The sequence below is a fragment of the Coenobita brevimanus genome, chromosome 62, assembly GCF_032717465.1.
Source record: "Coenobita brevimanus isolate Jiangsu-jjx chromosome 62, ASM3271746v2, whole genome shotgun sequence".
NCBI classification, from domain to species: domain Eukaryota; kingdom Metazoa; phylum Arthropoda; class Malacostraca; order Decapoda; family Coenobitidae; genus Coenobita; species Coenobita brevimanus.
Genome location: NC_137015.1, coordinates 20,682,151 through 20,696,605, shown reverse-complemented (window position 1 = coordinate 20,696,605; position 14,455 = coordinate 20,682,151). Strand labels below are relative to the sequence as shown.

The following is a 14,455-nucleotide window of genomic DNA, read 5'->3' as shown; positions in this document are numbered from 1 at the left end:
GCGAAAAGAAAATGATCATGATGAAATTACAGGTTGGGTGTTGCATGAATGTGCAGAAGAGTTAAGCAGACCATTAATTTATTATTCAAGGAATCCTTAGGTCAAGGTAAACTACCTGCTATTTATAAAGAAAGCAAACATTGTTCCCCTATTCAAGAAAGGGAACAGACAGAATCCACTCAACTACCGACCAGTATCGCTGACGAGTGTTGCAAGATACTAGAAAGGCTGATAAGAAAAGTTTAGGTAAACCATCTAGCAGAACACAATATGATAACAGAAAGGCATTTCGGTTTTAGAAGGGGAAAATCATGTGTTACTAGTCTATTAAGCTACTATGATAGCGTTACAGAAACATTACAGAAAAGAGAAGGATTGGTGAACAGTATCTATTTAGATTTCAAGAAAGTGTTTGACCGCACCAAAGTCTTATGCAAACTGTACCATCAAGGAGGAATCCAAGGCAACCTGTACTTTTAGATGCAGGATTCTCAGAAAAAGGGAAATGAGAACAGTACTAGGGGGATACTACTCATCATGGAGGGAAGTGACTAGCAGAGTTCCAAAGGGCTCAGTGCTGGTACCAGTTATGTTTTTAGTATCTATAAATAACATATACAGTAACATTGTAAATGGAAGCTATCTAAATATGTTTGCTGATGATGCAAAATTAAAAGGAAAATTACTAACAAATCGTTGCAGAGAGCTACATGAAGAATTGAATAAACTTCATGAATGGAGCAATAAATGGCTCCATTTATCGCTCCATTCATGTGGAGCAAGTGTCATGTAATTAAGTTTGGTAAAAGTGAAAAAAAGACCAGACTGGAATTATAATTTAGGAAGCTCAAACCTACACATCAGAAAGGGAGAATGACCTTGGAGTGATTATCAATAACAGACTACCTCCGGCTGACCACATCAGTCAGAAGGTACCGAACTGTTTGCTGATATGAGAATAGCATTCACATATATAAATGAAGACATGCTGAGAATGATAATAACATCATTCATAATACCAACCCTGTAATATGCATCACTATTCTGGAATCATTATCTAAAAAAAAAAAAAAAAAAAAAAAAAAAAAACAGTAAGACTGAAAAAGTACAAAAGGCAGCCACAAGATGGGTACCAAGCTTAAGGGATCTAAGGTATGAAGAAAAACTAGAAAAATTGAATCTACCAACACTTCAGGAGAGAAAGAAAAGAGGAAACATGATATGCTATAAAAATGCATCTCAGGGAAAGAGAAAATAGGCATAAATGAGTATATACCCTATGGAGAAGCATCAGAAAGAGGACACTGACAAAAAAATAAAAATAAAAAGAGAGGAGATAAAGACGTAAAAAAATAGTTTCCCAGACGAGGCAACTGATCAGTGGAATGCGCTATCAACAGAAATAGTGTATGTCAAAACTATTCATAAATTTAAGGATGTGTATGATAAAAATGATTTAACACACTGGACAGTACGAGCTTGACCCATTCCTGTAAAGATACAGCTACTAAGAACAATTAGGTAAGAACACATATGTATCCACATGCACACATGCACAGCCACACATCCATCCATTCATCCATTGCCAGACGCCATGTATCCCAGACGGGGTGGCCAATGGCTTAGAGTTAATTGTTTTACAGGGAGGGGCACTAATCCTCCACCAACCCCACTTGACATGTAGGGATGCCAACAGCATCTGGTGTTCCCAGGCGGTCACCCATCCAAGTAGTAACCAGACCCAGCGTTGCTTAACTTCGCTGATCGGACAGGAAGCGGTGTACTCAACGTGGTATGATCCCAACCTTTAATGCGTTTTCGCTCTTCCTATTCTCTCCTGTGGATATTTTAAAACTTTTGTCATTCTGATCTCGATGCCTCCTCATGTTTTCCTTCCCATTTTTCACTTCTATCCCACACCGTAATGATTTTTTATTATAGTTGGTGGGGACACCCATTATCCATCCACTTACTGTTGCGGTACCCTACTCCAGAGTAGCTATACACTTAGTGGCAAGCCAAGTGATTTCCTGTAAAACAAGAAATCATTTATTTTGCTGGGTGGTAACCTTATAACCAACCAACACGTCATCCCTACGTGTCAACAAGTGGGTTGGCGGAGAGTTAGTGCCCCTCCCTGGAAAACAACCAACTAAAAATACAAACAAGAAGCCTCGAACCGGGACTGACCAACAAGTGACAACTATGGACCCGACAAAGGACATGGTACGGATTACAACATGGAATGTAAGGGGTGTGAATCAAGAAGTGAAAGAGTGAGAGACTGTCCAGATATGTAAGGGTGCAAAAGTGGACATATGTGGACTGTGACAAAATGGAGAAATGAGAGTGTGAGAGAGTGGGAGTATGGTTGGGGTACATGTGCAGGAGTAGGTGAGAATGAGAGGGCAAAAGAGGGAGTAGGTATTCTTGTGTGCAAGAGATGGAAGAAAAATATAAGACAGTACAGATCAGTTGGTTTGAGGATTATGTGGGTAAGCTTGAAAGTAAGATTTTAAATGTGGGCAATTATGTGTGTGTATGCGCCAACGCAAGAGCGTGCAGGCAGAATGAAAAAAGAGTTCTGGGCAAATGTGGAAGCGTGTGATGAAGTTTGAGAGGAACGAGAAAGTGTTTTTGATTCGAGATATGAATGGAATAGTAGGGAACGTGAAGGTGGATGGAGTAGCTGGTGTGTGGTGTGTGCCTGCAGAAGTGGATGAGTACGGTAGTGCTTTCGTGGACATTTGTGCGGGGGGGGGGGGGTTGGTGATAGCTAATACCCTCTTTAGGCACAAAAGAATCCACAGCCATACATGGCGAGGGATGAATATGGCAGGTGGTGAACTGAATGAACGGAAGGCAATGACTGATTATGTGTGTGTAGATGACAGAATGAAACCGTATGTAATGGATGCAAGAGCATACAGAGTTTGGGGGAGTGGACTTTCTGACCATCACTTGATGGTGATGAAAGTCAAAGTTCACATGAAATGGAGGAGCAGGAAAAGGGAAGGACAGGAGGAAGTAGTCCATACATGGTGGGTAGAAAGGTTGCAAGAGGATGGAGAGAGACAGAATATAAGAGAGGACTGGGGGAGCAATTGGGTAAATATGATCTGGAGCAGATGGGAGGGGCGAAAGGTGTGTGCATGATATTCACAGAAGAAATCTGTGCAGCAACTGAGGTGTGTGGGGTGAAGAGAAGACAAAAGGGGGTGTAAACAGCATGGTGGAATGAAGAGGTGAGACAAGCGGTGGTACAAAAGAAGAAAACATATAATGGGTGGACAGGAAGCAAAGGCATGGAGGACGCTGAGATGTCAATTAATTAATCTCTGTGGATCCAGTTATCCCAGTTTGCCTAATTATCTTTGAGAATGTGACATAGTACATCTAGTACTTTTTTATTCTGTCTCTCTACTAATCCATTGAAAGGTGGATGATAGGGAAAATCATTAACCTTTTTTATACTGTATTGTTTATATATTTCTTGTAAAATTAAAGAGTTAAATTCGCCTCCACTTGTTGCTTATTATCACCTTTTGTGCAGTGAATATACAGATAACATTATGCATGATTACCCGTGTGACTGTTTCTGCTGTCTTATCCTTAATTGGAACCAAAATTACATATCGTAAGAAACGTTCAGTAGCAACAAAACGATAATGATTATGATTATTAACCCCCTATGATTAACCCCCTATGATTATTAGAAAAAGGTAGCTTAACCCCCAAACGCCAGGCTATTTTTAACAGTCGCCACCTAACTATGAGCAATTTCCCGGAAATTGCTTATTTTCAAACCTTAGTATCTCAGAAAATATAGCACTTAGGGAAAAAATTAAAGACCATATTACTCATCATTTCTTCCTCTTGCAAATGAAAGTAACCCCAGGTCTGTACAGAAGGTCGTTGTGTTGATGAGCAATGACAAGAGAAAGAGAACTAATTTTTGGTGCAAGAGCAGGATGTGTTCATGTGTTTGCCAGCAGCACCAATTGTGTCTTTGTTCTCAATGTGATAACTTCTTTGCTACTAGATAAACTAGATACTGTTGGAACCAGCATGCCTTAGAGCACTATCACTGAGCCCTTTTTCTTGTATCTTTGGAAAGAGGTTTGGCAGGGGTGGATGATACTATTGGCTACAAGGGGCGTAGATGAAATCAGATAAATAGGAACCTGAAGACATCATTCTACACCTTGCAAAAGCACAGGGCAAACTGGTTCTCACCTGTATGCTATGAAGGGACTCCCTCCCTACCCTTTGGTGCCGGACGTGAAATGGCGTCCGGTTCAAATGGTGATGGGAAGACACTTGCATGTATAGCCGCTACCTGGTAGCCAAGTAGCACCCCGATTGTGACGTGTATAGATATTACCCGACGGTTAGGAGCAAAGTCAGCTGCAACAATGCCCCACATTTGGTTAGGCACAGGATATTTTCCAATGGGTGCTGGTGAATGTAACCTGAGTGCTTTGCACATGATTCTCATCTGTCAATGTGATCATGTATGTCCTTGTGTAATGATGGCCAATAATATGGCATCCAGGCCTGCCTGACTGGCTTATCTTTGCCAGGAAGGCATGCATGTGGACTACCATGTATTATTATTAAAATATGGGTATCATTGTACTAGGAATAACTAACTGCCTGATATTTCTGCTATGATTTGTTTATCCTATATAAGGCATTGTCTGCCACTGTGAATTGTTAAAATGGTACATAGAGCTTCACAATGATTTATCATCTCCTGATTCTACAGTAAATGACATATGACTTTAGACTATATGGGGTTGTCTCTTTGTGCCTGAGAAATTCATCATTGTTGGGGAGTGTTTCCCTTAGACAAACGTTGGCAACACTGGTCTTTATTGGATATCACGATAAAGCACCTGCAGCCATTTTTTTTTTTAACCTTTTGTATAATGAATAATTACATTGTAATCTGGACTGTACATTTCTATCTTGTTCGCCCAATACAGAGTTTTTCCAAACACATGCCCAAGAGAGGCTTGTGATCAGTATAGAGGCGGAATTCGTAACCATAGACAAGATCACGAAAATTTTGTAGTGCAAATATCACCGCTAGAGCTTCTAGGTCCATAATATAATATTTTTTTCTATGCTCCTTTTGTTTGTCTGCAGGCAGATTCAATTGGTTGATATTTTCCATGTATATCTTCTTGCATCGGTACAGCTCTTAAGCCTTTAAATGATGCATCTGTGCAAATGATGAATGGTTTATGAAAGTTTGGATATGCTAAGCAAGGTGCACATGTAAGTTTATCTTGTAAATCATTAACCTGATAGCTCCTATGTACTTCATATGATGGAAAACATGTAGCTGCTACATACATCATATGAGCAATTTTTTAAAATGGGTATGTTTCTAATGCCATTTGGCATCTCAAACGAGCTATTTCCATCTCCACCCATGGCTTCCTGCCATCACACATGCTCCCTCAGTATATCTCTGTTACTAGTAAGGAGAGGAGAGGTCAGATGCACAACTTCATTATTTCACCACAGCTAAACTAACGCAAATAATGAACTCATATATGTTTTTCCTATACTTTTCCATGTTCTCTTTCATTTCATACGAGCAAATAATATTTCTGATTTTTTTTTTTTTTTCTTTTTTGCATATGGGGAGGTAGACTAGGAAAACTAATGCAAGAGTTGTTAGGTTAAATGCTATCTTTTATTCCTCTCCCCACTGAAATATAGTTTGTTTTTTCAGTAGGTTGAATAATGTCTCTGCTACATTTAAAAAAAAAAATCCTGTATAATTGCTGTATAATATCCTGCTACTCCTAGAAACTGTCATACTTCATCCATACTAATTGGTTCAGGAAAGTCCTTTACTGTTTTTAGTTCTCCATGTGAGGTGTGGATACCTTTGCATCCAGCCTATGGCCTAGGAATTTAACTTCTTTTAAGTAAAATTTACATTTAGGCAGCTTAGTTTTAAATCTAGCATTGGCTGACTTGTTTAGGATTTGGTCTAATTTCTGTAAATGATCTATTATTACTGTTGCAATTGTAACGTCATCCAGCTAAACAAATATGCCATCACCTAGCATTCCTAACACACTATTCATCAATCGCTAGAAGGTGCCTGGAACAATGCAATGCCCCATTGGCATTCTGCGGTACTGAAAATGACCACAATTGGTGAAAAATTCTGTATATTTGCTGGATTCCCGATCTAACTCTGTCTGGTAATAGCCACTGACCAAATCGGTTGTTGAAAATACATTGTTTCCTGGTCCAGTATTTTGTAAGAAGTCATTTGGCAATGGCATGGGAAAACAATCAGGAATCGTTTGCTGATTTCGTTTGCAATAATCAGTAACTGCCCTCATATCACTATTTTGTTTTGGCACAAAGAAAAGTGATGTGTTCCATGGGGACACTGAAGGTTCAGTAATACCCAAACTTAGCATTTCATCCACATATTTTTCAGCTTATACACAGTGTGAGGGTGCTGCTCTATATGCTGGCACAAAGATAGGTTGTGTGTCAGGTTTTATGTTAATTGTGTGTTGAATTAACCAAAGGCGTCCTGTTGACGTATGGGTACGTCTCCGTGTTTTGTCACAGTGACATCCGTTGATGTATCCATACGTTTTGCAATTTTGAGGTCTGTCATTTGCACATTTTTCAAATTTCGCGCGTGATTTTGGGTACGTAAATGCGGGACACCTTCTTCCACCCAGGGCCAGGCAGGGACAATGCCTTACCCCACGTGACCTTCCCCCCCCCCCGCACGCCATTGTCTCGGCAACTCACCTGTTACCAGTGGCCTGGCCAGTAAAGACATGTCGCACCACGGTACGAAATTCAAGGCGAAAGTGATTCCTAAATTGATGACAATGTGGAAGACAAAGTTTATATGACATTAGAGGAAGAAACAAGCAGAAATGATGAAGAGGTAATGTCTCAAAGAGGGTGTGGTATGTTGATGTGTTTGGTGAATGAAACAACACTTATATTTCCTATATTACTGTGTCAGCAAAAATATACTCTTGTACTACACATAAGTTGGTACCAATTTAATAAATATCTACCTATTCCAAGTGGTGTGGAATAGTTACCCCCCCCATAGAAAACGTCTTCTCTGGAGCCTGGTTCGAGAGAATACGATACCAGGTGAGGGTAGGGTCACCTGTATCAGGCATTTCTAAGCTCAGGTGGGCATTTTCTCTCTGAATTTTCGATGTTTCTCATAAAAAGCGTAGGTTTAAGCCAAAAAAAAAAAAAAAAAAAAATCTGCCAAGATGGGGCCGGGGCATTGGTGAAAAATCTGCCGGGACGTGGAGGGTTAATTTCGTACACCTATTTTTTCGACAGGTATTGTGACTGTCTTTCAGTGTTCTTGTAGTAAATCTAGTATCGGAACGTCATTCTCTACATCAAAATATTCTGAGTGCGTCAAATGTTCTATTATGCACTCTCTGCCGAATTTTGTTTTCACTTGGTGCTCTGGTTACTGTTACTTCATGTATACGAGCTAGACAAGTCTCTAAATTACATATGCAAGTTCGTTTATTGATTTCACATCTCCATTCTTGAGGTTATTTAGGAACACACTCATTTCCCCTCTCTTATTTATCACCATAAAGTACTCTCTACTGATAAGCCTTTCATTTTGCAAGTCTCTTCTAATAGTATAACATTACAATTCTTTAGTTAACTCTTTATTGTGACTTTCATAAATGATCTTGGTGGTAAGTTATGTCATACCTAATGAAAGATGGGTGAGTGGTGGGTGGGTCATTACATGACTTTGGCTGGGAGATGTGAGAGGGTGGGTCAATTGCTCATTTTCTTTGAGTGTAGGTCATACTCTTCTTTTCTTAACTACTCTTGTTACTTTAGATTTTCTACAATTGTTAGGTGCAGTATATGGAGATGAATTTTCCTATATGAATTCATCATCGTTATGATGTGGATCAGTAAAATATTTACTTTTCTCATCGTACATATAGTAGGGCAAGAAACGTATTTGCTTCAACTGATACATTCTTTACTATGCAGAATATAGTAGTGATTGTTTTGGTAGTCTCTGAAAATTTGATGTCTAACTCAATCATACCTTTTATAAGTACTTCTTTACCATCTACAGTGTATAAATCTAGGGTTGGTTCATCAATACATGTTACCTTTCTTCAATTTCCAAAAACTAATCCTAATTCATCTTGTTATTAGATTGACTGGAGAGCCTGAATCCAAAATTAATGAAATCTTTTCATCTTCACAAATAGCCGAAACCAGAATGCTTTCATTTCCATCTGTGATTGCTGTCTTACTTTTGGCATGTTTGATTATTTACCTTGTTTTGTATTGTTGTCTTTTGTTGTGATTAATCCTCTTCCGACTTGTAAGCAGCTATTGACCTCTAGACCTATGTCTGACGAACGACAGTTTAGTAAAAAGGAGCATAAGTCCTATGTCTGTCGATGGTACAGAGCCTACCAAAAACTGGCAGTAGGTAGCACCACCTCTTTTATGACACATATGGGAACAAACCAATAGGAACTACAGTATCTGGTGGGGTATGGCCGGATTGGGCCTCTAAGGTGGGGTAACCCCCCCCCCCCTCAGTGATCTCTGCCTACTTCTGTCACACTTGGCCTCTCCTCATTATGGCCTCCTACCACCTTATACCCTATGGATACCATAGCTGGTGTGTGTAGCTAGCATACTTCCTCCCTTCCTTCACTCCCCCTCACCTCCAATATCTCCCTTCATCCACCACCACACTCCCTCCACCTTCATCCTTTCCCTTTGTTTTTAGGCACATGAGGTTTTCCCTTGCTACACACCATTATATACTTTATTTTCCTTTCGTGATCATCATTTCACCTTGTTTTATGCCTAGGAAAATATAATATATTCTTTACAGTTATGTTTGTATGGTTATTAGCCAACCTCTGGCAGATTCAGAGGTAAACTTTTTTTTTTTTTTTTTTTTTTTTTTTTTGACGGCCGCTAGTACAGTAACCATTCGACATATGAGCTTGAGATACATATGTTCAGGTGTATAAATTTAGGCTCTTTTAATCTGTAAGAAAAAAAATTACAGTCCAAGATAAGCAAAAAAATCGGACCCCATTTGCTATTCTGGACATAGCTCTGAGAAATCTAGTCTTTAGGGGTTAGTTTTTCCACTGTTTTACACTCTGTAGACCACTGACTGACAGTTTTCTGTTTTCTACAGTAGGGTTCAAACCCTTTTGATTTGTCTCTATCTTCTTTGATTTTGATGTAACATTCAGGTCTCATGTGGCCTGGATTTGTTCAGTAGAAACATAGTCTATCTTCCGAATTTGACCTACTATGAATTAACGTATTTTGGTTTTTCTGTGGCATGATACCTACTAGGGCTATGCCTGAATTTCTGAGCCTGCCTGGTGCTTGGTGTAAGTGTGTGATGCCTTGAGTTCTGCTGACTGTTTGTTTATACTCTAGATGACATTTTCTTTGGTCTTTACTTAGACAGTCTCTGCAACTCTCATCCTTGTGATATTTCAGGCACACCTGATTTATTGCACTGCAGCTCTAACACACACACTATCTAGTAAACACATTCCTGGACTACAAGGTATTGTGCAGCTATATATTCAGTTATGTCAATGACAAGTATTAGTGACATTACCATCATCTCTAACCCATTATGAATTTTCTATGCTAGCTAACAAACTTCATTTTGATGGTGGACACCTCTGCTATTATATCACCTAGATCAAAGTTGGAATTTGTTTTAGTAAGTCTACAACTGGAACTATACCAACTAAAAAATTTCTACCTCCAGAGAGTTTTCCCTAGCATACTTTCTTATACTCATCGTATGTTCTAGCTCACAAAAGCTTGTCTGACTTAAGCAAATTGCCAGCTAGGCAATGTTCCTGATTATTCTAACTGAAATAAACAGCTATGTTTTCCCTCTTGTCTATGATGTTTCTTCTAACGGAATGTTGTTGACATTCATCTAGTGTTGTCTGTATATCAACTCTATCCTTATCATTGCCTGAAAATTTTGTGAGATATTTGACCTCTTGATATACATACACCGGTGCCGAATTTGTGCAAAAATATGGGGAATGTAATGCACTGGAACTTGCTTTTTTTTTGTCTTGCTACTACCTGTTTGTCCATCCATTTTTTTTCTATAATTTCCTTGTAATTGTAATATGAAGGTATTTCATGTGTTTCCTGATCTGTGTTCTCTCTTGTTTAGATTGTTTGAATTTACTAGATTAAGTAGACATGAAGGGATTAAACTTCTCACTCTCTATATCTGAAAACTCTGACCAATCATCAGTATCGTTTAGTTTTGATTAATTTTCATCTGTATTTTGTTGTTTTGTTTCTACTTCTGAAAGATTATTCACTTCCTGGTTTTAGTATTCTGCCTGTACTTGTATTTTTTCTTGTGTGAGGTTATTTCTTTCTTTGTGGAGGTTTTCTGCTGCTACCTATGTAAGGCTATTAGGTATTGCTAATGCTGTTTCTTCTGTCACTAAACATGCTGGTTTTTAAACATAATGATATTACTCACTATATAGTATTAATTAATAATCACATTTTACCAATCTCTTGATTGCTCATTAAATAAATATTTAAATTATAAAACATATTATATATCAGTGTAAAGTGTATATTGCTACATCCCCATCCCACAATGCCACAGGCTCCAACAGCAATACTTCGGTATAGGAGGGACGTTGTCCTGTGAGTTGTTTTTCCTGTGGTCAGCCTTTCGGTGTACAGCACACAAAATCAGCTGAGGCGAAAATAAAAAATGGCTTGTAAAGTTAACTGTCTTTATTTTCCAGATAATTACACTTAATGCTTTCCAACTTCACTATTTCCACAAGTACCGAATATATAAAAATTTTGCTAACTGCAATTGCACTTATTGCTTGACAGCAACACTTCACTGTTTTCACAAATACCAGTGATATACAAACTTCAATACCACTTCACTGTTTGCCAACAAAACTTCACTATTTTCACAAGTACCAGAAATATACAAACTTCGCTGACACTGTACTTCACTCAAACTGAACTGAAAACCAACTGAACTTGCTCTAGTCTATTCCCCATCCTTATATAAGCTTGCATTGTTCTAGAATGATCTACATTTCTCCAAAGTTCGGCGGTATTCCCGAGGGAGCTCGGTTACAGCAGTTACCAACTCGGAAACATACGTGTCAAGTGGGGTTGGTGGAGGATTAGTGCCCCTCCCTGTAAAACAATTAACTCTAAGCCCTTGGCCACCCCGTCTGGGATACATGGCGTCTGGCAATGAATGAATGAATGAATGAAACATAACACTGTATATTATTTGGCATACAAACTTAAATTACGTGATGTAACAAGCAATCACATAAATAAAACATTATAGAGAAAGAGAGCACAAAAATTTATGTACAATTTACGACATAACTGTGTTCACAATAGCAGTCTAACTGGCAACTCTGAGACACAACGGTACAGTACTAGAAACATTGAGATACGTCCAGACTACCTAACTAGCAAATTCTGCTTCTCAACAGTATTGAAATTCATTATACTTGTATAAGACGTAAGTTAGGTAAAATATAAATGATGACTTGCTAATAAAATAATGAAACCTTGAAAAGAATAAATATGTAACTCACTAAAGTTAACTGTGGTAGGAATGGTTGTGGTAGCTGTGGTGGCGGTGGAGGTCAGGAGATCAGGTGATGAAGTGATGACTCGAACTGCTGCGTCAAAACAACATTCTCACAGCTAAGACGTTCATTTCTTAACTTCTTCTTTATCATGATTAACTTGTAGAATTGATTACTTGTAGATACTTTGTTGAAGTTTATCGTGGAGTTGTGTCGTCACTTGAAGAATACTGCTTTGTTGTAACTGATCATAGAGTTGCAAATTGTAGTTGTAAATCATAGAGTTGTAAATCTTAGAGTTGTAAATTGTAGAGTTGTAGTACTTCTCTACCGCTGCTTTACCACTACTTTTACTGCTGCTTCTTTACCGCATCTTTATTGCTGTAATCTTCTTTCTTCTTTACTGCAGCCACCAATGTCAATAGGTAGATTGAGAGGTAGGTAGGTAGCTAGTTAGGTAGGTGCCACCAATGTCGATATTGTGGATTCTGTAGGAGATCGATGCCACGAATGTCGGGTATTGTAGAGGACTGTAGATTACATCTGCTGCCAATGCAAAACTGTGAAACGTTAGATAGCGTGGAGATTGTATATTTTGGAGGTCGAACTTTTTTCTGTCTCACTGTCCTCTCTGTTTATATTGTATCATAAGTGAGGTGATATAGAGCCACTCGGTGGTTAAGGAGTTTTGTTGTGACACAGTTATATCATTATGTGATGGGCAGAGTGACGTGACCAGGATTGTCAGAGTGAGAGCTGATCATACTCTCCCCAATCTCCTTCTTCTATACAACATCTTCTCTAATGCCTACCAATTTCCTTCTACCTCTCTTGCCCTGAGTCTAGGTTTATAATACGATTTGGCTTCCCACTAGCTTACGTGTGTGCATATGAGTGGATAGCTTCTGGCACGCTTCCCTCACGTGAGCTAAGTGGCTACTGAGAATGTGTTAACAACATCCTAAGTTTGATTTACATCCTGAGATTCATGATAATATAGGCTAGAGAATGTGTGTGTTTCTGTTCCTGATGCCCTAGACATATCGACCTGCCTATTTTATGTTGTGCTATTGTTACATAATGTGCTATGATTATATAATGTCTATAATTATTAGATATTGTTCTATTAATGCCTACAGAGACACAGAAAATACAGTTATTTGGAGAGAGGAAGAGAGGTGAAAAGATAAATAAAAGTAAGGAGAGACTGGATGAGGAATTTGGAAGTTGAGTGTTAAGTAGAGGGAATGTAAGAAAATGTTCTGGAAGGAGGTAAAGGGAGTTAGACAGGGTGATAAAGAAGTTAGTCGGGAGTGAAAAAAAAAATGGTAGATTGCTAGTGGAGGAGAGAAAGTGAGCAGGAGGAAAGAATACGTTAAGGAACTGTTAGACAAAGTCATGTGAGTATAAGTGGCTGGGGAATGGTTGGGAGAGAAGATGGTGAGAAGGGAGGAAGAAATCAGTAGAATGGAAGTAGTGGACGTATTGAAGAAAGTCAAAGTGGGGAAAGCTACAGGAAATAATGGAGTGAGTGGTGAAATGGTGAAGCATGGGGGAGAGACAGTAGTTGAATGGATGACGATGTGCAGATTAGTCTGGGAGGAAAGTTGAGTCCTAGAGGATGGGAAATTAGGTATAATTATTCCCCTGTACAAAGGAAAGGGGGAAAAAGAAGTGTGTAGTAATCACTCTATAAAGGAGTTTTAGCCGCCCCTGTATGGAGTACAACTCTCATGTGTGGGAAGGCTCTCCATGTATAGCTCTTCTCAAAAGGGTGGAGTCAAAGGCTTCTCGTGTCATTAACTCTCCTTCTCTTACTGACTCCCTTCAACATCTGTCTCTTTGTCGCACTGTTGCATCTTTATCTCTTTTCTATCGCTACTTCAATGGTCACTGCTCCTCTGAACTGTCTGCATGCATTCCTCCACCTCTACAACGGGCACGTAGCACCGTCTAGCAGCAAACTCTCATCCCTTTTCTGTCCAACTCTCTAATGCAAGAGTTAACCGTTACTCCCAGTCCTTCATTTATGCAACAGGTCAACTCTGGAACTGCCTTCCTCTGTCTGTATTTCTTGCTTCCTATGATCTCCTGTCTTTCAAATGCAGTGTGTCCAGGCATCTCGAAATGTGCGGATCTTCAATTTGGCTCTCTCTTGTGTTTTGTTTTTCTCTTGGAAGGAGCAACAATTGTGGGCTCGCAGCCTTTGGTTCCTTCTTCCTCACATAAAACACACACACACACACACACACACACACACACACACACACACACACACACACACACACACACACACACACGCACACACACACAAAGAATAAAAGATAAAAAAAGCATTAGAAAGGAAGTGAAATAAATCATTAAAACCAATCCAAAACTGGTCAAAGATTCAGCAGATATCAACACATCTATAGTAATCACTGGTATAGATGAAGAAGAAATAAGAAAGAGAATTTTGAGAGCAAAAAGGAGATGGTAAATAAAATGAACATATTGAAGGAAGTATCAGAGGATATCTGTGATAAAGGCATAGAGGAACAAAAAAGGGTAAGGAAATATGGGAGAAATAAGTCATGGCCTCAGAAAGCAACCTTTCAGAGTGCGAACACTGTGGAGGAAATACAAAAAAATTCAAATTCATGGAAAAAGAGTAATTTCAAAAAGTATAGAAAAAAATGCCTAACTAAAGAGGAATCGGGAATACTACCGGAGAAGAGAGAGGAAACAAAATCAAAGAATGAGGAAAGATCAGAGAAAGAAGAGTAATTTTTTTTTTTTCCAAAGTA

General features: G+C 38.9%; 1 pseudogene; it reads right to left on the bottom strand.

Moving 5' to 3' along the window:
* Window positions 1-1,687: 1,687 nt before the first annotated feature.
* Window positions 1,688-1,806, bottom strand: LOC145404171 (5S ribosomal RNA; annotated as a pseudogene).
* Window positions 1,807-14,455: the final 12,649 nt, after the last annotated feature.